The following is a 27,610-nucleotide window of genomic DNA, read 5'->3' on the forward strand; positions in this document are numbered from 1 at the left end:
TGTTTAGTGATCAGTTTACCCAAACCTTCCATTTTAGATAGGGGGAGATCTCTGGAGGCTTATTTCCTATATAATTCCACAAAGAAGTTTTGGTGCCCACTGTCATCCATAGCCTTCTGCACACCTTTCTTAATTTGCAGATGCAGCAGCATCTGGTGTTCTTCCTCTGTCTCCTTGAACACATGTACCTTCTCTTTTATGGAAACCATATAGAATTTCAATGCATCATATTCCAGTGCAGGATGACATCATATTAACACCTCCATAGACTGTATTTCCATTCAGGGTCATGTTAACAGATAATAGATAGATAGATAGATAGATAGATAGATAGATAGATAGATAGATAGATAGATAGATGGATTTTCATATGCACACAATTTGATACATATCAGCTAATATGATCTTATATATTATTAATAGCAGAATCATATGGATAAAGGAGAAATGGATAACCTGATCCACTGAAGCTAATTAGGTCAAGTCCACAGACTTAAGTTTAGTTTTTCTTCCACATTAAATAAAATGTAGATAAGCTGGAATGCTGAAGAGCAGATGCCACTCAGAACCAATGTTTTCAAAGTTGAAACAAAAAGAGTAGGATTAATGGTATGTCACAGGAGTCAGGACGACTATCTTCAAACACCTTAATGGAGCACTAAATGATGTCGGTGAGAAAATAATTGTGGTTAATATAATGAATACCTTTGTACAATTGTCAGAAATAAAGTGATCTCTGTTAGACAATAGTGGAACTACAAGTTATACAAGAAATGAATGGATGACCACATGTTAAGCATATTCTAAGTTAGATTTGAGCACTAAAAGATAAATAGACTAGATCAATGGTTTCTAAATGCTAGTCCCTGAACCGATATAAAGCCTGTTCTGTTTCCCAATAAAATAAATAAGACTAATAATAAATGATAATGACTAATGATAAAGCTGTAAATTTTTCACAAAAATTGACTAGTTAAATTTAAAGGAATAATTTTATTTTACAATTATATCTTGTATATAATTGTATCTCACATTAACACACACCAAAGAATTACCCCTGAAGAGGAGGACTTTAATAATCAAGTGGATAAGATGACACGTGCTGTGGAGACTGGTCCTCCTCTTTCCTCTGCCACTCCTGTTATTGCCCAATGGGTACATGAACAAAGTGGACATGGTGGCAGGGATGGAGGTTATGCATGGGCACAGCAACATGGACTTCCACTCACCAGGGCTGACTTGACCACTGCCACTGCTGAGTGCCCCATTTGCCAGCAGCAGAAATCAACATTAAGTCCAAGATATGGGACCATTTCTCAGGGAGATCAACCAGCAACTTGGTGGCAGGTTGATTACATAGGGCCACTTCCATCATGGAGGGGACAGCGTTTTGTTCTAACTGGAATAGACACTTACTCTGGATATGGATTTGCCTTCCCTGCACGTGATGCTTCTGCCAAAACTACTATTCGTGGGCTTACAGAATGCCTCATCCACCGGCATGGCATCCCACATAGCATTGCTACAGATCAAGGAACTCACTTCACAGCAAATACAGTGAGGCAATGGGCCCATTCCCATGGAATCCACTGGTCGGTCGTATCATGTTCCTCATCATCCTGAAGCTGCCGGCTTGATAGAACAATGGAATGGGCTCCTAAAGACACAATCAAAGTGCCAACTAGGTGGCAACAACTTGCAGGCCTGGGACAATGTTCTCCAGGAAGCTGTATACGCTCTAAACCAGCAGCCAATATATGGTGCTGTGTCTCCAATAGCCAGAATTCATGGGTCCAGGAACCAAGGGGTGGAAGCTGAAGTGGCACCATTCACTATTACTCCTAGTGATCCCCTTGCAGCATTTTTGCTTCCTGTCTCAGTAACCCTGTGATCCTCAGGCCTGGAGGTCTTGGTCCTGAAGGATGGAACTCTCCCACCTGGAAACACAGCACGGATTCCACTGAACTGGCAGCTGAGAATGCCCCCTGGCCATTTGGGGCTTCTTATGCCTTTGGATCAACAAGTCAGGAAGGTTGTCATTGTACTAAGTGGTGTGATTGATCCTGGTTACCAAGGAGAAATTGGACAGGTACTACATAATGGAGGTAAAGAATAATATGTCTGGAATCCATGGGGATCCCATAGGCCCACTCTTAGTGCTACCATGCCCTGTGATTCAAGTAAATGGTAAGTTACAGCAACCCAATCCTGACAGGACTTATAATGACCCAGACCCCTTAGGAATGAAGGTCTGGGTCACCCCGCCAGGCCAAAAACCACAGCCAGCTGAGGTGCTTGCTGAGGGCAAAGGTAATACAGAATTGGTAGTAGAAGAAGGTAGTTCTGCCTATCAATATAACCACGTGATCAATTGCACAAGCGATGTTTGTAATTGTCAATGTATTTTCTTTTTGTATGCTTATTGCATATCTTTCCTTTGTTCAAGTATGATATATCAGATACAATTGGACTCAGTATGTTTTAATTTATATGTATGATAGATGATAAGTATAAGTGTGATTTCATCAATGTCCGGAAATTATATAAGTATATATGGCCAAAGAATTGTGTACAGGTGCCAGGTTGGCAAGGGATGGATTGAGATAATTAGTTTATTGTGCCATCCTGGCCAATAAACACAAGTGTGATTAATTGAAGGGTGGAGAGCTAAATGGCTCGGTGAGCCTCGCCTTTTGCTTGCTCTTTGATCATCAGACCAGTGTGCAGCTGCCTTGCTTGTTCTGTGCCTCATTTTACAGGCTACACTACCTGGGGGACGCATAGCCTGTGGACTCTGTTGGTGTAAGTTGTGGTCCCTTTAAGACCACAGGATTGAAATTTACATCTCTTGAACTGGAGACTGACAGTTGGTGACCTGCCTTCCTTTTTTGCTGCCTGTGCTGGGATAGCCTAGCTCTCTCTAGAGAGGACTATCTGGTGGCCCTCAAGACTTGAAGGACTGCCAACGTCTCACAATTCTCTCATGGGAGTGAGTTGCACTGAGCCATTTGTACTGCTTTATAATTTAACTGTTCAATTCTTGTACTATCTATCTATCTATCAGTTTATAATTTAACAGTTCATTTCTTGAGTTATATATATCTGTCTTTATATATATAAAGACATATATGTCCTCAGCAATCATATATATATATATATATAATTATCAGCAATCTGGGTTTTTGGGGTTTTTATTTTTTTTAATCGTTTTATTAGGGGCTCATACAACTCATATCACAATCCATACATACATCAATTGTGTAAAGCACATCTATACATTGATTTAACTCATCATTCTCAAAACATTTGCTCTCCACTTAAGCCCTTAGCATCAGGTCCTCATTTTTCCCCTCCCTCCCCACTCCCCCCTCCTTCATGAACCTTGATAATTTATAAATTATTATTTTGTCATATCTCGCCTTGTCCAACGTTTCCCTTCACCCCATTTTCTGTTGTCCATCCCCTAGGGAGGAGGTCACATGTAGATCTTTGTAATCAGTTCTCTCTTTCCAACCCACCCTCCCTCTACCCTCCCAGTATTGCCACTCACTCCACTGGTGCTGAAGGGATCATCCACCCTGGATTCCCTGTTTTTCCAGTTCCTATCTGTACCAGTGTATATCCTCTGGTCTAATCAAACTTGCAAGGTAGAATTCTGATCATGATAGTTGGAGGGGGGGGGGGCAGGGGAGGAAGCATTTAGGAACTAGAGGAAAGTTGTATTTTTCATTGGTGCTACATCGCACCTTGACTGGCTTGTCTCCTCCCCTAGACCCCTCTGCAAGGGGATCTCCTGAGGTTGACAAATGGGCTTTGGGTCTGCACTCTGCACTCCCCCCTGCTCCTTCACTATGGTAAGATTTTTTGTTCTAATGATGCCTTTTACCTGATCCCTTCAACACCTCATGATCATACAGGCTGGTGTGCTTCTTCTATGTAGGCTTTGTTGCTTCTGAGGTACATGGCCACTTGTTTACTTTCAAGCCTTTAAGACCTCAGATGCTATACCTTTTGATAGCCGGGCACCATCCGCTTTCTTTGCCACATTTGCTTATGCACCCATTTGTCCTCAGCAATCGCATCATGGGAGTGCGAACCCAATGATATGATTTTTTTGTTCTTTGATAGCCGGGCACCATCAGCTTTCTTCACCACATTTGCTTATTCAATCGTTAGCAATCTGGTTTTATCTCTTGAGAACCCTGTCTAACACAGATGTTAAAAGTATTTTTTTATAAAATGAGGATGTAGGAAATATTATTTTATGCTTTTATTTTAAAAAATTAATTGATGACTTGGTATTGATTTCCAAAATGTCTTATAAAATTAATGTGACCTATGAAATTCAAAAGCTCATCTGCTAGTGAAGTGGTCAAACTCTATGGCTCCTTCCAGCATCAAAATATATGGTTTGCATCTCAGAAACTCTGAATCCCCAAGTTCATGGACAAAATGCAATAGAAATATATTGACTTTGAATTCAAACATTCTTGGCTTCACAAGATAGTTCAGCTACCTAATAGCCAAAGGACTTGGAACAAGATATTTAATATCTTTGAACTTCAAGTTTTTCATCTACAAAATAAGACCAGGGGAGACACGGGAGGGGGGGTTGGGGGAAAGAAAGGTTGGTGTCAACAAACACAGGGACAAGGAAACAAAAAGTGATCTAAATATCAATGGTGAGGAGGGCACAGGATGCCTGGTGGGGCTTGATCACTGGCAATGCAGCCAAGAGGAATTATTGAAGGCAGAATGAAGGCCAAACATGATAATGGGACAAGAAGGATGTAAAAGTAAATAGAGTAAAGAACTAGGAGGTAAAGGACATTTCCAGAGGTTTAAATACAGCCAAGTGATATCTTTATTCTTTAACACTTTAAAGAAATCTTACACAGCAGATTTTCCCATTGCAATACATCACTGGATTTCATGACTGCTGCCTTTGGGAGGGTTGATTTTTAGATACTAGCAAAATGAAATATCTCAGAGCTTCAATCTTTTTTCATTTTGCATGCTGTTGTCTATTGATTCAGATGTGAGAATTTGGATTTACTTTACACTGGGTTATAATCCACACTGAAGCCTACAGTTTTTTTCTTTTCATCAGCAAATTCTTAAAGCCTTCTTTGCTTCCAAGCAGCAAGGCTGTGCTGTCTGCCTATGAACGGTTGTTAATACACCTTCCTCCATTCCTGTCACCAATTTCTTCTTAGATGATTTACTTCTGAGATAATTTGCTCATAATACAGATTAATAAATATGGTGAAATAAGTATGATACAACCCTGACACACACCTCCCTTGATTTTAGAACGTGTCATATTCAATTTTTTTCTCTTTGGTAGCATCAGAGGCATTTAATTAAATAGTTTGGTTGATTTACATTCTTGACTCACTGCCTGAACTGTTTCATAAGACAGAACAAGGTTTTGAGTACTCTGCAATGCAGGGAGCTGACACTGTAGTTATCCTCAGAGTTAAAGAACCTTATATCTTGATGAAGGGGGGGGGGGGAGAGCTTGAGCTAACGCAGTTTGAGGGGTCATTAGGCACCAGGCATTCTCCTCCAGGCTTTACATGTATCATTCCCAAGAACCTGGGCTTGAACTTCTTTTTTTAATTTCACTTATTGATGAGGTAACTGAGACCAGAGTTGATTAGTGACCCTCCCATGATCATATAGTCAATTAGAATCAGAATCAGTAAGGTACACAAGTACGATAAATCAAGAGTGTTTGTTAATTCCTCTAATGACTTGTTGTCTTTCTTAAAGACCATCTAATACACTTCTCTGCTGGCTGCCCCGTCTTCACCTCCACTTTTACTGCCTTCCCTGTGCGTCAAGCAGAATGTCACCTGATCTGCCACCTGCATGCACCCATACTCACCTAACAGCCTTGGTCTCCTTCCTCCAGGCTTACCCCATGACAACAAACTCCACTCACTGACCTCCAGGATATGCAAAGCCTATTACAGAAAAGATCTGACATTCGAAGTTATCCCCTGTCAGTCCATCTCCTACACGATAAAATCAAAGCTACTCTATAGAGTCACAGATGCCAGCTTGCCTCTTCCAGAGCCCCATTCAGCTATTTCTAGTTCTCACTGCCCACCATGCTTTTCTTCAGTGCCCCTTGCATTTTGTTGTTCTAGGTTATACTTTCTCCAAGGGCGTGACTTCCAAACAAACTCTCAGCGAGCTTCAATTCTCCCTCAAAATGCCAAACTCTTTGCAAAATTGTCCCTAGCTCCTTTTACGGTCCGTTAGTCTCCCACCAGCTCCTCTCTCATCCTATTAAACCAACAGTCTTATTATATAATTGTTTCATCTAACTTCCATATTAAAATCACAGAACAGATATCAAAGTAAGTTCATTTATGATTTTTAAAACTGTGTTTGAGCCATGCTCATAAAAAGTATTATCATTATTCCTCCTGCTGTTTAGTTCAGTGGACAGGAGACCGACTGAGGCTGAAATCAGGCTAGATGTCACTGATTAGCTGTACAACTTTGAACCAGCCAGCGTCACAGAGCTGGAAGGGAGCGAGTTCCTGATAAACATCTCATTTCTAAATACAATAAAGAGCTGCTCAAAGAAAGCAGCTATATCCTGAGCTGAAGAAAAATTTGGCAAAACAAAAAAGAGAGAGCTGACCAGCAAAACCCTAATGGGATAAGTGGCAAAATCTGCAGAAAGGCTTGGAGCAACAATTTTCTTCAATTTCCAGGGCACCAAGAACAGAATGCATTTTCCTTGTGATCAGGAAAAGGGACATTTTGTGAGAAATGAGGCCTTTCCAGAGCAGGTGCTAAAGAAATTAAATCTCCCAGAAGATGGACCACGGCCAGAATTATGGCCCCCATGGTAAGAAAGGGAAAGGTTGAGATCAGGCTGGGCCAATCGCCGAGAGAGAAGAATAGAGGCTTGGTGGCTCTGGGTTGGGAAGGCAGAGGGAGCAGGCTGCGGCAGCCCATGCTGACCACGAGCACAATGTCTGTCCATCTGTGAGGGCTTCAAAGAACACCTCAAGTCTGGGGAAATGGGGCTTCTTCGTGTCACTCCTCGGAACAAATGACGAGCGATTTAAGTACTGACCTTTGGAGCGTACACATGAGAGCATCATTAAGCACATTGAGACTCAACGGAAACAACAGCTTGGAACCTTTTTTGAGGTAGTCATTTACAAGAAATAGTTTGAATCTATTTATTGTGGTAAATATATAAAATATATTTGCCTGGTCAACCTTCTTCACATGTACACTTCAGTGACATTAAATGTATCACATTGTTCAGCCATCACCTTCGCAGCAAAGCAATGAGGCTTTCGAATAAAGAGACATTCATTGAAAAAGCCCGGTGAGCACAGAATGAATTTGAATGTATATTGAAGACTAAACAATTAGGAGACTCGTGGTGATAGAATAAAAAATATTTTGAGTTGCAACAGTGTAAACTCATTTCACTGAAAATGAAACCGGATAGGTGGGGAGAGCATGGCTGCCCCTGTTATTAGGTGCCACTTACTGAGTCCATTCGGGCTCACATTTACACTACTTACAACGGAAAGGGAACCCTGCCCCGTCTGCACTGGCCTCCCAATTGTTCTCAGGCCTATAGTGCAGCCAGTGTGTCAGTCCATCTTGTCAGAGGTCTTTCTTGGTTTCGCTGCCCCTCTACTTTATGAAGCACGATGTCCTTCTGCAGAGACTGCCTTCTCCAGACAACATGTGCAAAGCACATGAGATAAAGTCTTGACATTGTTGCCTCTACGGAGCATTCTGGCTGTACAAACAGATTTGTTTGCTCTTTTGGCAGTCCAAGGTACTTTCAATATTCATGTCCAGCACTATAATTCAATTGCATCGATTCTTCTTCCACCGTACTTATTCAATGTCCAATTTTCACATGCATATAAGGAAATTGAAAACACCGTGGCTTGAGTAGGCAGCACCTTATTTCTCAAAGTAACATCTTTGTTTTCAACACTCTAAAGGGTTCTTGTGCGGTAGTTCTTACCCAACACAATGGGTCATTTGATCTTTTGAGTGTTGTTTCCATGAGCATTGATTGCGGATCCAAGCAAGACAAAGTTCTTGACAACTTCATGTGAGCTGGGACCCTATTAAAAAGGTATATGAAATTATTAAATGGGGATTGATCCATTTTGCATTGATTGTGGATCCAACAAAGATGAAACCCTTTACAACATCAATCATTTATCCATTTATCATGATGTAACCTCTTGGTTATGAGGATTGTGCTTTTCTTTCCCTGGTGCTGTAATCCATTATGATGGTTGCAATCGTTCATCTTCATGAGCAAGTGCTTCAAGTCTCACTCATGTTCAGCAAGTAAGATTGTGTTATCTGCATATCGCATGTTGTTATTAAGCCTTCCTCCAATCCTGATGGATGATCCACATTTTTCTTTGTTTAACTCAGCTGCTGATTGTTTGTTCAGCATACTGATTGAATCAGTATGGTGAAAGGATACAACCCTGACACGCAGCTTTCCCATATTTAAACCACGTAATAGTCCCTTGTTCGTGTTTACACAACTGCCTCCTGATCCGAGTACAGGTTCTCCTTGCGCACAATGAAGTGTTCTGAAATTCCCATTCTTCTCAAGATTATTTATACTCTGTTATGATCCATAAAGTATAATGTCTCCATATAGTACATAAAACATAACATCTTTCTGGTTTTCTCTGCTTTTAGCCAAGATCCATTTTGACATCAGCAATGATATCCCTTGTTCCAAGCCCTCTTCTGAATCGAGTTTGTTTCTTTCGGCTCCCTCTCAATGTATTGCTGCAACCTTAGTTGAATGATCTTCAACAATATCATTCTACTTCATGTGATATCTATTACATTTTTCAATCTTTTGAGCATTATATCAGGTCATATTTCTTTTAAGTGTGTACAAATATGGATCTCTTCCAGTCAGTGGGCCAGGTAGCTGTCTTCCACATTTCCTGTTATAGAGAAGTGAGTCCTTCCCGGGCTGCATCTGTGTGTTTAAACATTGCCTCCATCAATTCATGGAGTCTTATTTTTGGCTAATGCTTTCAATGCAGCTTGACTTTCTTCCTTCCGTCCCATTGGTTCTTTATCATACGCTACTTCTTGACATAGTTTGATGGCTTCTAGTTCTTGTTGGTGCGGTGATCCTGTGTATATTTCCATCTTCTTTGGATGCTTCCTGCATTGTTCAATGTGTTGCCCTTAAACATGCTTCACTATTGTCACTAAAGACTTAATTTGTGTGTGTGTGTGTTTCCGTTTTAAATGAGCTGAGTGTGTTCTTTGTTTTTATTGTCTAAGTCTAGGTCTTTGCACATTTCATTATGCTACTTTATTTTGTCTTCTCAAGCTTCCCTTTGAAATTCTCTGATCTAACATCCTCCCATGTTTAAAAAAAAAGCCAAATTCATTGTCATTTTGTGACTCTGACTCATAATGATCCAACACAATATTTTGAGAGTGCAAGTCATCATGAGAGTAGACAACTTCATCTATTTCTGTAGAGCAGTTGATGTGATTGAACCATCAACCTTGAAGTTAGCAGCCCAAGGTCTAGCCCATAGCATCACTAGAATTTCTTTAGACACTAAAAAATTCTGCCCTACTTGAACCCTATAGCTTTAAAATGGTATTATATTGCCTTATATTTTCTGCTTAATTGGTTAATCACTGTGTAAGAATTAAGATTCCATTTCAAAGAAACAATCTAAGGTTGAACAATTTTTTATTTCATTCAATTAAAAATTAAATAAATATACCAGGTCTTCCTGAAAAGTGGTTATAAAATGATCCCATTTTTAGAACGTATTCCTAAGGCTTTATCCCTGTATTTCTCACAGGTTGCAAGATTTATCCCTTTGTTTCCTCGAAGTATATAAATAAACATTCTCATAAACTTTTAGTGCCCATTTCTGTGTAGAGGCAATTGGGTAACACTTTACTTTTTTCTATGAACTCCTCTCCTAACAGAAAGGTTAGTTAGAGGCCCATCTAAACGCATCTCAGAAGACAGGACTGGAAATCTCTGTCCAAAATATCAGCTGTTGGAAACCCTGTGGAGCAGCTCTTCTGTGACGCACATGAGACTACAGTAAGTGGAGTCAACTTGATGGTAATTGATTTGATTTTGTTTTTGTAAATATTTCAATATTGTTTGTTTTTTAAGTAGAATATATATTTAGCATACTGTCAAGTACAACAAATATATTAATAAAATTTATCTCATCATTCATGCTCACTCTGGTTGATTTGTAGTAGCCTCTTGGAATATCAGATTTAGGATTTTGTGGTTACCTCCTTGTTTTCAAAAGATAATTCTCTGGAATAAGTACAGCCAGAATGCTCCTTAGAAGCAAAGGTAGCAATACTCTATCTCAGTTACTTGGGACAAGTTCATTAGAAGGCGCCTGTCCCTGGAGCAGATAATCAAGTTTGGCAAAGTAGAAGGTCAGCAAAGCAGAGGAAGGCTTTCATTAGATGGGTTGACGAGGTGGCTGCAACAGTGAGCTCAAACATAGAAAACAGTGTGAAGATGGCGCAGGACTAGTCCGTGTTGCTTCCCATTGCACATCGGCTCATTATGGTTGGAACTGACTTCATGGCACCTAACAACACAAAATAGCAATAACAACTTCTCTGAATGTCAAGCAAATTTACTATGGCATTTTGCTACACTGTTTGAGTACAGCGACTGGAAAACTCGAACAAGGACAGACATTTACAGCACTCACACAATAAACATGTACTAAGCATCGACTTGCATATGCCAGTTTATATGCAGCTTGCAGGACCATTTATAGGCATCCATAAAATGAGCTAAATGGTCTGTCTACTTGCTATACATTTGAAATGTACATAAAGTATCTTAAAAATTAGAATAGAATTTATTATGTCTGTGATTCTGTCTCTTTATGAATAAGTAGCATTCATCCACAGATACATAAACTGAGTGAAAGCAAAGCCCATTCATTTTATTGATTCATTTTCAAGAAAAGTTTAATTTTATCGTTAATAAGCACTTCCCATCATTTGTAGGGAACACTCATGAGGCAATGGGTTAAGTACAGGCTGCTAATTGAATGGTCAGCAGTTCAAACCCACCAGTCACTTTATAGGAGAGAGAAGAGGCCATCTGTCCTGTAAAGAGGCAGCCTTGGTAGCCCTGTAGGACTGGGCTACTCTGTCATGTAGGGTTTCTATGAGTCAGACACAACCGGATGGCAGGGGGTTTGGTTTGGGGTTTTATCATCATTTGTCATGTACATAGATTAATTAGATCAAATGATAACTAACAATAAACTTTAGTGATGACAATACAGAAATGAATATATACAACACGATTTTTTAAATTGTTTTCAATTAAGGAAAAAAATATTTTCCCCTTTCTTGACTCTACAAACTCTCACTGAGCCAACTGTGGGCAGCTTCTGCATCTGACACTGCAGAGCTCTAGAAAGGGAAGCATACAATTGAAGGCAGCGACATTGACCATGCCATCTGTAGCCAGTGACCATCTCGTGGACCCCGAATCATGATAGCCCCATGTGTGTCAGAGCAGAACTAGGTTTTCCATGTCTCGTCTTTCCAATGTTAATTGCCAGGCTTTTCTTCTGAGAAGCCTCTGGGTGGACTCAAACCTCCAACATTTCAGTTAGTAGCTGAGTGTATTAACTGCTCGTCCCACAAGTAGGTAGAAGAAAAACACGAGAGAATGGGTCCTTAGAAACTGAGGAAGGAGAAAGTTTCAAAGTAGGGCTGGCCAGTTCTATGCCCAAACAGGAGGGGGCGGGTGGGGAACAGTTGTGTGAAAATTGGAAGGGAGTAAGAAGTCACTGGCCATTTCCCTAAGACAATAGGCTAAATTCTTTATGCGCCGATATCTATGATTGACTTGCAAAAGGCTATTATTAACTTTACTCATTCATTTATTCACTGCCATCCTGTTGATTCTGGCTCATAATTAATTTAGACATCAGAATTAAAATTGTGCTCCAGCCCTAAAAGTTTTTTTTTAGGACTATATTTATTTGTATTCACATCCCCTGGAGAAAGAACACTTAATGAGGGAAGAAGGGGGACATCTAACCCTTCCTAAATACCCGCAGCTAGAAAACCTAGTGTTCAAGACATGCTGAGAATTTCTGGAAGGAAAATCCAGGGTCAGAGAGAAGGGCTGGCTGGGTGGACAACACCAGCTGTAAGTACACTCTAGTGAATTGGCCTGGTCCAAATTTCCTGGGATCTAGGATGAAAGGAAGCTTTAGGGCTGCCTAGCAACACTGTGTTTATGCAACAGTCCTGAAGCCAAGCAGGGGAAGCGAGGGAATGCGCGCACACACACACACACACACACACACACACACACACAACTCTTTCAGGAGAGCCTGCCAGGGAGCAGCAACAGCGGATGGCTGGGGGAGCTCCAGCTTGGGAGCAGGCTGCCAAGGCTGAATCCGGCCATGGGATAGTTGGATTCCACAGGCTGCTTGCCGACATGGGAAATGGGCCTAGTGGGCCCCAGAATCCCCCGCGTCCCCACTAAGCACAGCGCTCCTCGGCAGCTCCATTGTTTTCACAGCTGTTCAGCTGCTCCGGCTCAGTAAGGGGACAGATAGACAGACTGAATCACGGATCATCGAATAATACTTCAACCAAAGAGTAGGTGCATAGAAAGGATTGCTATTGTCGGGAGGAAGGAAGATGACAAGGAGATGGGAAAGATACAAAAATCTTAACCCTTTTATTGGCTAATCAAATGTGAGGTTTATTTTTTCTTTTTTTTTTTAAGTTTTTAAGGTTATTTTCATATTTGGCTTTTTAAAAGATCATTTCATTGGGGGCTCTTACAACTTTTTTGTTTGTTTAACAATTTATTGGGGCTCATACAATTCTTATCACAGTTCATACATATACATACATCAATTGTATAAAGCACATCTGTACAGTCTTTGCCCTAATCATTTTTTTCTCCTCTTTTCTTTTTTTACATTTTATTAGGGACTCATACAACTCTTATCACCATCCATACATATACATACATCAATTGTATAAAGCACATCCATACATTCCCTGCCCCAATCATTCTCAAGGCATTTGCTCTCCACTTAAACCCCTTGCATCAGGTCCTCTTTTTTTTTTCCCCTCCCTCCCCTTTCCCCCCTCCCTCATGTGCCCTTGGTAATTTATACATCGTTATTTTGTCTTATCTTGAGGTTTATTTTCAACAGAAGATAAACAGTACTGAGTCTCTGGGTTCAAATTCCAACTCAGGGACAACTCCCATGTGCTCTTTCATGTTATATATGTTTGCCCTCACTTAAGCACATGAACCAACCCTGGATGGCAACGAATTCTTCATCACAATCATCTTCCCTAGCTGGGTGTGCAGGTTTTAAATCATTGAAAAGTCTTGGACACCCCCATTTCTGGGGTTTTCTTCACTAAATAGGAGCCATATGCACCTGTTCTAACTTAAGTACACATTTGATCTAAAGACACATTTAGGAACAGAACTCACGCAAAACTTGGAACTGTCTGTATTCAAGATTAAAACTGTGCTCTAGCCCCAAAAGTTTACATAGGATTATGTTTGTTCTAACTTAAGATCATTTTTGTCCATGAAAACAACACTGGAAATGTAGACATTTGCCCAGGATGGGCCATAAAAGTCAATTTAATCCTCTATGTACCCAGTCTACTTACCTACCTGAGAACTAAGTACTTAGATCAGAGAGCAAAAAGGAGGAGCAAACATACTGATAATAATGTAAACCGCATGGCTAGCATTTATTGCTCACTAGGTGCTCAGTATGTGTGTGTGTGTGTGTGTGTGTGTGTATATATATATATATATATATATATATATGGATTTTGTTTGTAACCAGGTTACAAACAAAATCCATTCCAAACTGTGTTTATAAGTCAATGTTCAGCTAAGACATCTTAAGACTGACACCCAGATGCCTGCAGTTGTCTGTCAAACTTGACTTCTTTACCCACACTAAGGGTTGGTCGAAGTACCCGCTATTCCTTGAGGCTCCAGAGTGATAGGTGTGGTTGGCCTGCACACTCTATCTCTGACATCTGGGGGCTGAGAGCTTACGCTTAGTGAGTGTGCTTTACATAACAAGCTACCAGTTTTCCCTGCTTACCAAGTCCTCGGAATTCAATCGATTGAGGAAAAGAATATTTTTCTCATGCTCTCTTGCTCCCTCTCTCGCTCACACTCTCTTCCTCCTGAATTTCCCATCTCTCTCTAAAGTAAATTTCTACTGCCCCGGATTCAGCCTTATTTATTTAGACAAGAGTAAGAGTTTGGTACAAAACCTACGTATAGCCAGTACTGAGCTGAGCACAAATAGAAAGTAACACTACCTTTGACTCCTAATTGTGCACCATCTCCACATTATTTTACTCTCCCATTTCATGTGCCTCCTTTATGTACCAAAAACTATGAGCAAAATTGCATAGGGATTAAATCATAAGGAGACTGAGTTTCATAAAGATTGGTGTACTCAGCACCACACAGCTAATCATGTTGAGGTAGCAATTCAGGTACAAAGTGATTTAAGTAAAAAACACCTGGGTTTGTGACCACTCTCCTCCCCCTGCAGGTAGAAGCTATCACTCGTGATGCCTCAGCTCCATCTTCTCACCACTGTTGCGGTCTGGACGTCCAGCTATCCGTTGTTTTTATAGCTCTTCATTTTCAAAAAGGGGACATGGGATCCCCGAACTTGTGAAGTTTAAAGGTTCAATATATTTTACAAAGCCCTTGCAGGGAATGTCCTAGTCAGGTTAATCGATGTGTTTGAATTATGGTATTGGCGAAAAATATTGCAGGAACTGTGGACTGCCAAAGGAACAAATAACTCTCTCTTGGAAGAAGTACAGCAAGAATACTCCTTTGAAATAATGATGGCAAGACATCATCTCAAGCACTTTGGACATGCTGTCAAGAGAGACCTGTCCCTGGATAGCGACATCGTGCTTGATAGAGCAGAGAAGCAGTAAAAACGAGGAACATCCTCAACGAAATGAATCCACACAGAGGCTGCAGCAATGGCTCAGTCATCAAAATATGAGAACGTCCATAGCTCAAATTCCATAACTCAAATAAAAGACTTTAAAAGCTGACCATATTTACCTCAAAAAGCTTTCAGAAAGTGATAGCACGGTATAACTGTTAAGACAGAGACGTTGTCCATCTTTCTCAATGAAGTGTGCAGCTGGCACTTCTAGTTGTGTGGAATACGGTTAAATCAGGCCTCACTTTCTGAAAGCTTTTCGGAGTTTTCTCTTGAATCTTGACACAATTTTGCAATTAAGTAATTGTCCAAATACTAGCTTTCTGTAAAAGTATGTTACATTTAGTAATATATAATAGTATGCACTATTTCTAGTGCAATACTAATAAAAGTTATTTGGATTACTTTGACTAATTATTTTAACTGGTTTCTTCTATTATTACTTGTTATATGTTCCAAGTTGGTCATTGTTTGGTCAGACACTAGTCATCTTTGGACTAATAAAAGATGGCCAATAAACAGTGTAAGGTAGGTATATTGCAAAAATGAAATTAGAAAACTCATATATTTTCAAGTCCTGGTAGAGCCCTGTTGGCTATGTGGGCTGCTAACAGTGAGGTGAACAATTCAAATCCACTAGATCCTTCAAGGGAGAAAGAGGAGTCTGCTTGAAAACTCTATACGGAGTCACTATGAGTTGGAATTGACTCAACAGCTGTAGATTACATACACTTTCAAACAATTAATAGTTTGGTTGTTATAGGGGAGAGTTTGAGATGTATGTTAGATATATCAGTTCTATTACTATTTCAGTTTCTTCAGTAACCAGGTTTCCCAGGTAGGCTGTTCAACTGTCTTTAGATCTCAGTGCCGGGAGAAATGCATTCTACTCCATTAAAGACCTAAGCATACAATAGTTTTTACTTAGAAATAAGTGCCCAGGGTATTTGTACTCTTAATGCCAAGGGCAGCTTGCTTAAAGAGTGAAACCGATATTGGCAGTGCTACTCCCCCATTCACCGACACATCGCAAAGCTGCTTGCCATTCTTTCATATGATTTTCTTGCACTCCCAATTCTTGGTTGTATTCCATATTCGAACCAATCTTAAATTTCTATCCAGGCTAAATTGTGAGAAAGAAACCAAATGAAAATTGACAACAATAACACAAACATTGAAGGGCAAAGGGTTAGCCCACTTGTTTGCTGATTAAACAATTGAAGGTACAAATCAACCCATCAGAAAAAAGAGTTTCCTTTGGGAAATTTAGCTGCTGAAAATCCGTGTAGCACAGTGCTATTCTGACACACATGTGGTCACCATGCCTCAGGATCAGCCCAAGGACACATGGAAACCCCAATTATCTGGTTGAGACAGGTAGGACATTTCTAGACAGCCTCCCTCTCCTCCTGTTTTCCCCTCCCTTCCCTTCCCCTCATCTCACTTCCTCTTCCCTCTCCCACCAGCACCCCTTGCCCCCAGCTCTTCTCCTCCAGGAACTAGAGACCACCTCTCTTACTCCCACCTGGAAGAAATTCCTACCCCCAGGGTTCTGGGTGCAAATTCCAAACATAAATTACTCAAAAGCAAAGTGATCATTTTTACTCCCCTCCCCATTTTGAAAAGACCATCTGTTCCCCGCCCAGGATCAAGTTCACTTCATCCAACTAACACTATAAAGGAGGGCCTAAGATCTGCCTAATTAAAAAGAAAAAACTGCATATTCATGAAGGGGCTTCCAAAAGTTTGTGGGAGGTGGAGGGTGGGTTGTGAGGAAAGAGAATTAAAAAATAATACAATTTTTCCACAAACTTTTTGAAGCTCCTCATAGAGTGAAAGAAAGTTCTCCTGATACCATGGTTAAATTGATAGCTGAAAATTCTGATGTTCAAATCCATCAGCCACTCTGTAAGAGAAAAATGCAGCAGTTGGCTTCCATAAAAATTACAGCATTTGACCCCCATCTAAGGCAGCTCTACTCCCTCCTCCAAGGTGCTATGAGTTGAAATTACTGAGAAGACAATGGTTTTTACTTTGGTTTCATGTTTCTTATGGGTCAAGCACCGTTCTAAACTTCAATTATATCATTCACTGTTCTTTTTGTGTTTTTTAAATCTTTATTTTATTGGGGGCTCTTACAGTTCTTATAACAATTCATACATATATCCATTTTGTCAAACTCATCTTTACATATTTCATCATCTTTTGCAAAAGATTTTCTTTCTACTTGAGCCCCTGGTATCAGCGTCTCATTTTTCCCCTCCCTCTCTCCCCCATGCCACCTTGATAATTGATAAAGTGTTATCATTTTTAATGCTCACAACCTCGAGATTTGTGTTATCTATTTTTGTAGGCAGGCTCTGTGGATCAGGCTTCGGGCTGCTAATGGTACGCCGGCAGTTCAAACTCGCCGTTCTGCTGTGGAGAACCATGAGGATGTCTGCTCCCAGAAAGGCTTACAATGCCAAGAACCTTAGGGAGCAGTTCCATTCTGTCATAAAAGATTGAAATTCGTCTGATTCGACTAGATGGCAATGGGTTTTTCATTATTATACTATCATTATATCAATATTCGGCTAAGAGAAGACCAACAAAGAGAATAAATATTCTTTCTAAGATCCCATAGGCACAAAAGGGCAGAGGTCAATACCGTTACACTCTACCATGGAGTGACTCAGGTCAGAGGAGTCCAAGACCAAGAACAAGTCAAGCACCTGCCTCCCACCCAACCCACTTGTGAGGACAGCACTTACCACCAACCATCCCAGGACCTTTGTACTACTTGAGAAAGAAATACGTTTCTGTCTTATGTATATAGCATGTACTTTAGAATCTCTTTATCTGAGCAACTCATCTGGTCTCTGACACAACTTTTGCTTTGTTTTGTTTTGTTTTCAAATCAAAGAGCCAAGAGGTTGACGATCAAACCCACTAGCCATTGGTGGAGGAAGAAGGCCAAGCTGCACTGGCAGCACTAGCCAGACCCAAGGCTCCAGGAATTGGTGCAATACTGATTGAAACGTTTCATCAGGCTGGTGAAGCACTCATCATCTGCCAGTAAATTTGGAAGACTGTTACCTGACCAGTCAACTAGAACAGATCCATATTTGTACCTAGTTCATTGAAAGATGACCCAGCAGAGTGTGTGTATATTATAGTACCGCATCATTTATATCGCATGCAAGTAAAATGTTGTTGAAGATAATTCTAAAACAATTTCAACAGTACATCACCAGGGAGCTTCCAAAAATTCGAGTTAGATTTCAAAAGCAATCTTAGAACAAGAGTTATTATTACTGAAATCTGGCTGAAAGCAACGTATGCCTAAAAGATATTTACTTGCATTTTATTGATCATGCAAAGGTGTTTGACTGTGTAGATCATAACAAAGTTTGGATAGCCTTGAGAAGAGAGGGAATTCCAGAACACTCTATTGGGCTCATGGAGAACCTGCATGTGCATGGAAAGAGGTAGCTGTTTAAACAGAAAAGACTTTTGTCAGGGTTACCTTCTTTCTCTGGACTTAATTCAGTCTGTATGCTGAGCAAATCATCCAATTGAAAAAGCTGGATTATGTGAAAAATAACATGGCATCAGGATTTCATGGTTTATTAACAATATAAAATATACAGTCTATGGTACTTTCAATATTCTTTGCCAGCACCATAATTCAAGTGCATCTATTCTTGTGTTGTCTTCCCAGTATCCAATCTTCACATGCATATGAGATGAGTGAAATGATCATGGCTTGGATCAGATGTACCTTGGGCCTCAAAGCAACATTCTTGTTTTTCAGCACTTTAAAGAGGTCTTGAGCAATGCCCAATGCAATGTGTCACTTGACTGCTGTCTTGGAAGAAGTGAGAATGGTGAGACTTGGTCCCACATTCCTTGTACATGTTACTAGGAGAGACCCATTCCTGGAAAAGGGCATCATGCTTGATTAAGGGCAGCAGAGAAGAGGAAGATCTTTGCTGATTAGACGGATTGACACCGTGACTGCAGTAATAGACTCAGACTCGACAATTGTGAGGGTGGAACAGGACCAGGTAGCGGTTTTCTTTTCGATTGTGCACAGGGTTGCTGTGCGTTGAACCTAACGTGAAGGCACCCACAACCACTGTGGAGGCGACACAGAAGGATTACCAATTTGGAAACCCCATAGGACGATTGTACTTTGTCCTTTCAGGATGCTATGAGTTGAAACCAACTCAACAGCAATGAGTTGAGTTGTCTTGCTTATTTCAGTCCCTTTACCTGTGTGGTGCAAAAGGTGAAGTGCACAGCTACTAGCTGAATGGTCGGCAATTTGAGCCACATGCAGGTCTTGGAAGCAAGACCAGGAGAGCGGCTTCTGAAAGGGTCCAGCCGTAAAGGACCTGTGGGGTGAGCTTATACTCTGACACACATGAGATCCCCTGAGCTGGGTTTGGCTTCATAGTAACCAAGAGTAGCAAAGCCCCACCCCTTTGCCTACAAAACGCCCTCCTTCTGACCTCCCCTCCCTTCCTTTGTTCACTCTTCACCGTCCTGCCTGTCCTTCAAGCCTTGGCTCGTTTCCCATCTCTTCTCTCCAAGTCCACCTCTCAGTAAGCTTTGCCTTTTCGTAGCTGTGCTAACACTGTGTGTTCTCACCAGTCTCTTCAGCAGGTCATCACGCAGGGTTTGCTTGATTCATCAACTGTGGTTTCGGAAGAAAAGTCCTGGAGGGAATGGAGTCGGGCTTCCTGCGGTTGTGATCCCGCCTCTAGACGTTCACTGCCTGAGTGTAGATTCTGGTGCTCCACTTAGTAGCAGCAAAACCAGGCACCATTTGCTTGGTTTCTCTATGCTTCGGTCTCTTCTTCTGTGAAAAATAATTATTATGTTATGTCTTTATAGGTCTGAGTCCCTGAACATTGTAAACCTAGTTTGAGTCTACCAAGAGGCACCCAAAAGGAGGTCTTGCCAACCTACCTTCAAAACTCACTGAAAGCCCTTTGAAACGGGTTTTCCGTGACACAATTGGGGTTGGCATGGGTCAGAAGCTACTCAGTGACAGCTAAGTTTTCCTTTTCAACTATATGACTGTTGAGAACATCAAAAAAGTCTGTGATTTTTATTTATGGGGCAAGAATCATCATAGCCCCATACATAATAAAAATCTATTAACAAAAATTAAAGTATAAAACATCTAAAATGACACCAGGTGCTTTACATACATGTTATGTTGCTTAATTCTGTGAAATCCTTTTGAGGGTAGCAGGAGTTTTCAAATTTTACAAAAAGGTAAGCTGCGATTTGAAGATGATTAGAAAATTAACCAGAGGCATGGGATTTTCAAACAGTGGGTCAAGAATTGAAGCCCGAGCATCTTTCAAGAAAGCTGTGAAGCCTGGTGTATGTGATGCTCATTCATACTGACCTTTTGAGTGACTAAATGCTCCCTAATTGAGATTCCAGGAGTTGGGAGTGTTCTGAGGAGCCCTGGTGACACGCGGTTAACGATGTGCTTGGTTGCGAACCAGTGGTTTAACCCACCAGCCACTTCTCAGGAGAAAGCTGTGACCGTCTCTTTGGTAAGGATGCACAGCTGTGGAAACCCGTGGGCAATTCTGGTCTGCCCTGTAGGGTCACGATGAGTCTGAATCATCTCCAAGTCAGCGGGGTGGTTTAGTTTGGTGGCATTCTAAGTTTCATTTTTATGATTTAAGTTTTACATTTTGCATCCTCAGTTTTTAACCAGAAGTTTCCTGTTAACAAGTAAGAATGAACAAAGGTCAAAAGCTTACTGGGTGCAAGTAACTGAGCTAAGCAGGTATCTGTTTTTACCTTTAACAACTTTATGGGAGCCGGGGGATTGGGGAGGAGGGAAAATACATGTGCAAGTCATATCCCATTATTTCCAGAACTATAATCCATGGAGCAGATTGCATTTGTGATATTTGTTTGAAATAAGCCTACAGTAAGTTAGACCCCAGGGACTAGTCAATGCAACTAACCTGTCAGCATAACCAGAACAAGGCATTGGGAGCTCTTGCTCTAATCTGCACATTTATAGGAGGCTTTGCTTCAAAAAGGTAGCTCCAACCCCGGATCTCAAGACCTTTATTTGAACTCTCAGCTGCAGTGTAATTGACAGAGAGAATTAAAGGGGATCTGAAGAACTGGGACTGAACTTTTTCAGTCGTCTCAGTTCGGCTCACATTGCTCATGATATTAGAGTCTGCCGTGATGATATTAAATGATGCCGCACTGACAGAGATTAACAGAGTATGCAATTAGATTTAAATGCTGTAATTGGAACATGCTGTTAAGTGCTTACCATCGGTCCTGGGTCTCCCCTTATGGCAAGCAAGCCGTGGGTTGCTCTGTAAATTTAACACTGTCCTCACCAGTCACAAATCCTACCCCACTTCTGCCCAGGGTGCAGTGGCCTGACATGCCTGTGAGATTGTCATGTATTATCTGGAACATTTCTATGGTACTTTATACCCTCAAAATGCTTTCAACTTCAATTAGCTCTGTTGAGCCTTACAACGGCCTGTGAGGGAAGGAGAATAGAGACTGCATGGGACATAGTAGAGGACCAACACAGGTGAAAAGATTGGCCCAGGGCCACTACTTAGCCAGTGAGTCATGAATCTAAACTAAATCCTTTTGACTTACAATCCCGTATGCACGCTATCATGCCAGATTACATCCACAGGCTGTGATTTGAAATTAAATGTTGCCTGCTGAACATTCTTCTCTCAGGGGGTGAGCACCTCAGCCCCTTAAAGAAACATAACGATTGCATTTGATATCGTGCACACTCATGTGTTTCAGGCCAGAGCTGCGACTTTAGAGTTTTCCATGCATGCAACCGTTTGCACGTCCATTTCCAGGACTTTCTGCCAAGGCAGCAACCTTCTGATTCGTAGTTGAGTTGTTGAGTACTTAACTCCTTGAACCACCCAGGGACCCCCAAAACTTCACCATTGAGTAGTCAATAGTGATTCACTGTGACCCCCCCCATGTGTATCAAAATCTGCTCATAGGAACAATCCAGCCTCCAATGGTTAATTTTTCAGCAGTAGATTGCCAATTCTTTCTTCTGAGGCAACTCTTGGTGGATCCCCATCTCCACCCTTGCAGTGAACAGCTGAGTGCATTAACCACAAGCTGCCATAATTTGACATCTATAATATGTATCCTCATCGGCTTCCACAAACAATATGGCCTTTATTAATCTGTATTTCGACCACACATTGAGGACAATCATTCTCCAAGCAGTTATTGAATGTCTACTCTTTGTAAACACACTAATAAACAGCATTTGTAATTTTATCTAAAATTCAAACTCACTGCCATGGAGTTGATGCCTACTACTAGCAATGCTACAGGACAGGGTAGAACTGCTGCGGACTTCCAGAAGAACAAATCAATTTGTCTTGAAAGAAGTATAGCCAGTATTCTCCTCAGAAACGGGGTAGCAAAACTTGGTCTCGTGTACTGTGGACATATTGTCGGGAAGAGCATCATTGTTGGTAAAGTACAAGTTCAAGAAGGACCTCTAGGAGCCTGACCCTGTGACTGCAGCAGAAGACACAAGCACAGCAATTGTGAGCATGACACTGGCCAGGCAGTGTCTCCTTCTCTTGTACAAAGGGTAGCGATGGGTCAGAACCCCTTGGTGGCAGCGACAGCAACACTCACCCAAGCTCTGCTCCCCTGGTAGGTGCAAGACCTTAGGTTGGAGACTTAATTCCCACAGTCTCATCTGGGGAAATGGAAAAAATAACAGACAGCACTCAGTATGAGGTCAGCCATTAAGTTGGGTAGTTAATACGCACATTCTTTGCTGAGTGTGCAAAAGATTTATTTTATTTAAAAGAATCATGTCTCTTCCCATGCCTTTTCCAATTCCCTCGTTAAGAATATCTACTATAATATAGGGGATGAAGCAACACACACACACACACACATTGTTGTTGTTAGGTGCTATCCAGTCAGTTCTAACCTATAGTGACCCTATTCACAATAGAGTGGAGACTGCACGACCCCATGCCATTGTCACCATTGATGCTATACCTGAGCCCCTTGTGGCAGTCACTGTGTCACTCCATCCCATTAGGGCCTTCCTTTTTCTCTCTCCTTCCATTTAACCAAGCAAGACCGGTGTCTTCTAATAACATGTGCAAGGCATGTGAGACAAAGTCTGGCCATCTTGCCTTAGAGAGTACTGTGGCTGTACTTCTTCCGTGACAGACCTGTTTATCCTGCTGGCATTGCATGGTATTTTCAAGATTCTTCTCCAGCACCACAATTCAAATGCACTGATTCGTTGGTCTTCCTTATTCAATATCCAAATTTCACATGCACAGGAGGCAATGGGAAATACCATGGCTCGGCTCAGGCACACCCTAGTCCTCAGAGTTGCATCCTTGTTTCCCAATCAATACTCTTGTGCAGTCAATTTATCCAGGGAAATACATCTTTTGCTCCCTTGACTGCTGTTTCCATGAGCATTGATATTGGATCCAAGCAAAATAAAATCGCTGACAACTTCAATTTTTTCTCCATTTATTATGATGTTACATATTGGTCCATTTGTGAGGTTCGTGGTCTTCTTTACATTACGTTGTACCTCAAACTGAAGGCTGCAATCCTCCTCACTTTCAGCAAACAGGGTTTTGTTGTCTGCATATCGCTGGTTGTTATTAAAGTCTTCCTCCAATCCTGATGCTGCATTATTTTTCATATAATCCAGTCTCTCTGATGATTTGCTCAGCATAGAAATTGAATGAGTATGGTGAAGGGATACAATCTCATTTCTGGTTTTAAACCATGCGGTATTCTCTTGCTGTGTTCACACTACACATACTAGAGTAAAATAAAACAGCTTAGGTCTGCAGAATGAGCACTGAGTTTAAGAGTCAGCTAGAACAAAACTGTCACCCCAGGCCTTGTTGTTATGCGGGTGCTGTTGAGTCAATTCGTCCCACGTGGACCATTTTCGAGCAAGTATAATTGCCCTAACTACTATATAAAGTTTCATAGGCTGTAACATTTATGAGTGAAGATTTTCAGGACTTTCTCCCACAGAACCACTGGTGGGTTCAATCTCTCAGCTCTTACGGAGGAGCAGAGCACTTGCCCAGTGCATACCCCATCTCCTTACCTCACGCCTGCCACTGTTTGAGTATTTAACCCTGCACCTGTTGTCCAAAGCTCTGATTCTTACGTGTTCTTGTCTGTAAAATGGGAATGATGAGATTGACTTTTCATAGCATTCGTGTGAAGACCGGGAGAATGCATATGAAATACCTAGAGTAGGTCATTACATCAAGAATAGCTTCAATGCCCTTGCTTTTCCTGGCACTACACAGCTGACAGCTGATGTATGGATTTACCCTCTGCTGCCAAGAATTCTCCTCTTCAGCCAGAACTCCACAGAGTGGAGAATTCCAACTGCCTGGTCCTGAGACGTGGCAACGGGAAACGCGTCTCATTCTCCTTTCTCCCCTGACCTCCAGTTGTCCAGGTCATGTAGACCCTTCATTATAGTCCTTAATCATAGGCTGTCATATATGGTTACTCAACTCGTGGTGTGTTCTGTCTACCCACCAAAGTGCCCCGCCTCATGCTGTTCTTTGATCCCTCAAAGTAGCTCTCATTGGATTGATCCCAACGTCAGCAAGCAATTAAATACTTTAAATCATGTAATTTTAGGGTTAGAAGGCTGTCGAAAGTTTGATATATGAGTCCTCTTTAATACAGTTGATTAACCTATTTGAAAACCTCCACTGGAAGATCCTACTTTCCGGGGTAGCTCATTCCACTAAAATCCTCCCTCCCACCCCAGGGCCTTTGCATGCTCTCTTTTTTCCCCAAACACCCTACCCCGGTCTCTTCATCACTTTAAGCCTTCTATAATCCTTTAACATTTCAAATCATTTGACTCTTCCTTGGGGAAGACCCTCACCCCAACAAGTTAAATCAGAATTTTTTGATACTAAACAACCACATTTTTTCTTTTGTCACATTTATCATAGTTAGTAATTATTTATATTTATAATTATTTTTAAAATAAACATCTTTTTTCACCCATGAGAAGAAAGCAAGTTTATTTTTGCCTATCATATTATCTATCACCAGCTCATGACTTTGTACCTAGCCCACCAAATCCACAAGCCCCTCTTCCCTCAAGCCCATCTGACTCGTAGCAAACCCTACAGGGTGGAACAGAAATGCCCCCTTGGCTTTTGGGGGCATGAAATATCCACACAACACGTAGCATTAGCCCTCTCTGGAGGTTTGCCCGGTAGGCTTGAACCACTGACCTTGAAGTTAGCAGCCCAATTTGTAGTGCACTCTGCCACCAAGTTTCCTTATCTGGCCCACCATTATCTTTTAATTAACGTTTCTCAGAAGAAATTATTAGTGGGTTAAACAGTTGATATTTGGACATTCTCTCTACCTTGAACACTTCATCTCATCTCTATCATTGGGTGGTTTTTGGTCCTTCTTTCTCACTTCAAATATCTTACCTTGACTGCCCAGCACCTTATCACAAAGCATCTCCCACTCAGTGCACTACGGAGAATAAATCTGCCTTCTCCTTTTCCTCTCAGCAAGCAGGCTACACTGTCACTCTCAGCCAACTCCCAGGCGTGCCTGATGGAGGTGCACAGAGACACACACGCTGAGAGTACCCTTAGCAAACAGTGGCTTTCCCTGGGATTTTGATTTACAAAAATGCTTTCTCAATCCGTTGCCACCTGGGCCTATGTGTGTCAGAATAGAGCTGTGCTCCGTTAGGCTTTTCCAAGGCTGTGGTTTTCAATGTAGGTTGCCAGGCATTTATTCTGAGGTATCTCTGGGTAAACACAAACATGAGAACTTTAACCAAACATGAGAACTTCTTGCTTTCTCTAAATCAGTATAATATCTACTTAAAAATGAAATTTTAAAAATAGCAGTTGCTGTCAAATCCATGCCTATTCATAACAACCACGTGTGTGTGAGTGTATGTGAGTGTGAGTATGTGAGTGTATGTGTGTGAGTGTGTATGTGAGTGAGTGTGTGAGAGTGTGTGTGAGTGGGTGTGAGTGTGTGTGTGTGAGTGTGAGTGAGTGTGTAGATGTGTGTGAGTGTGTGTGAGTGAGTGTGTAGATGTGTGTGAGTGTGTGTGAAAGTGTGTGAGTGTGAGTATGTGAGTGTATGTGTGTGAGTGTGTGCGAGCGTGTGTGTGTGCGAGTGTGTGTGTGAGAGTGAGTGTGTATATGTGTGTGAGTATGTGTGAGTGTGTGTGAGAGAGAGAGAGAGAGTGTGTGTGTGTGTGTGTGTGTGTGTGTGTGTGCAGAACTGTGCTCCATCCTGTTTTCAAGAGCTGAATTTTCAGAAACAGCCTGCTAAGCTTTTCTCCTGAGGAGTGTTTGGGTGCCTTGGGTTAGCAGGTGACCCTGGACAATGAGAAAGCCTAGAATTCTGTGTCACTCTCAGGCCAGTTGGCCTTCAGAACCACTTTTTACCTTTATCCTACTCTGAGTCATTAAGAGATCACCTGTACAAGCTTCACTTCCAAGAGGAGGTTCTAGGAGAGATTAGAGGCTGAGAGGAAAGGAGACCACAGGTTATTGCCCTACCCTTCCTCTCTGCTCCAGATTTGCATCTTTCCTGTGACCCCTGCTCCCATCTGACAGCCCTGCTATCAGACACCAGACCACCCCCACCCTCCGCCCCCAGACTCCAGGACCATTCTCCTCGATTAACCTCTCTAGAGTAATTGGGTCAGGCCTTGCTGTTAGTGCAAACTTCGTCCATGTAACCAGTTCCCCATATTCAAATCATTTTACGGTGACTGTGAAGGTCATTCTCACTGAACGACTTTACAGGACAGAGCAGAACTGCCACAGAGGATTTCCAAGACTGTACATCTCTAAAGATGCAGGCCGACCCATGTTGATCCCACAGAGTGGCTGGTGGATATGAAATTCCAACTTTTGGGTTCACAGCTGAGCACTTTGGTCATTGAGTCACCTGGACCCCTAAATTCCCTCAAAGTGTTTTTTATTTCTCTAGCTGGATTGATACAAATGTGGATGACAACAGAAAGCTGACGCACTGTGTCCCACCTTCCCACCCCAAATATCTTGCTACTTCTTTTATGATAATGCGTGTACCTGTCATGGCCATATGAGAATACAGACACGGTGTGTGGTACAATCTCTGCATTATCATACCAACCCCAAAAGTGCCTTTTACATATTAAAAGGTCCTTAAATAGTGGTTGAATGGCTGAGTGAATTGAACCCTGGGAGTTGTAATACCGTAAGTGTTTAAAGCATCTGTATACATCATAAAGTTGTTATGCATTAATTAGAATCCATTGATAAGCACCTCCTTCAATAACATACAAATCTGGAAGTAATATAATTAATTCAACATTACATAAGCAATCGAGGTGTACTTACGTTTCTATCAATCACGGCATAATTACTTAGCTGTGAGAAAGCTCAAAAGGATTTGTCTGGCCTTTGATTGGGTCTTGCATGGCATATGACAGTTCAGGAGGCATCAGCGGAGTATGGTGT

The sequence above is a fragment of the Tenrec ecaudatus genome, chromosome 1 (assembly GCF_050624435.1).
Source record: "Tenrec ecaudatus isolate mTenEca1 chromosome 1, mTenEca1.hap1, whole genome shotgun sequence".
NCBI lineage: Eukaryota > Metazoa > Chordata > Mammalia > Afrosoricida > Tenrecidae > Tenrec > Tenrec ecaudatus.